Genomic DNA, 812 nt, shown 5'->3' on the forward strand with positions numbered 1-812 from the left:
AGAATCCAGAGATCAGACATTCATTTCAGCCACCACTCCAATATGGTTTTCCACCTACTCACTCCAACGAAGCTGCTCATATCAAAACATAAGTGCTATCCATATTGTTAAATTGTAAATGGAACCGTAACTCCTTGGCCTTTGTCTTAATTTATGTATCAGCAGCATTGCACACAGTTCATCTCCACCTCCTCTTCGTGAAACTTTTCTTGATAGAATTCCAGAACTCTTAACCTACTTTCCCCACCACGTTTTTGATAATAACCCCTAGTCCTTTTGTGCAGGTTTCATCTTTACTATTTTTTAAATGTTAGAGAACCATTAGGCTCAGAACTTTGACTTCTTACCTTTCTTTGCTTTCTTACTAATTTTTGTGTCATTAATTTCCTGATAGTTCATATTACACCTAAACTCTAGACACTACACCCAACACTCCCTGACTTATCCACTTGGATGTCGGTTAGGAATCTCAAAATTAATGTGTCTATATGGAGCCACTGGTACTCCCCAAACTTGCTCTTCCCCATTCTGTTTAATGGCAATTCCCATTTCATAGTTTCTCAGCTCAATATACTTGGTGTCCCCTTTTAATTCTCTCTGTCTCTGTAGCTCTGTCACTCTCTTTTTGTATCTGATTCTCTCCCCCACCCCCTCTCTCTTGCCCACTGTCTCTCTCCTTGTTTCACACACACACAAACACACACAGACCCACACACACATTTTCAGATCTGATGTGTATGGATTCCTTTAAAGTGTAGTAATTCCAGATGTTGTTTCCAAATTCACCTTCCCACCCCCACCACTTGGTAACT

At 40.1% G+C, this 812-nt stretch overlaps 1 protein-coding gene across 1 annotated transcript in view; it reads left to right on the top strand.

Annotated features, from left to right (window-relative positions):
* Positions 1-812, top strand: part of LOC105535812 — a gene marked incomplete at both ends in the record, with an annotated part of 14,596 nt that overhangs the window by 2,953 nt on the left and 10,831 nt on the right.

This window comes from Mandrillus leucophaeus, unplaced genomic scaffold (assembly GCF_000951045.1).
Source record: "Mandrillus leucophaeus isolate KB7577 unplaced genomic scaffold, Mleu.le_1.0 Scaffold1502, whole genome shotgun sequence".
Lineage (NCBI taxonomy): Eukaryota > Metazoa > Chordata > Mammalia > Primates > Cercopithecidae > Mandrillus > Mandrillus leucophaeus.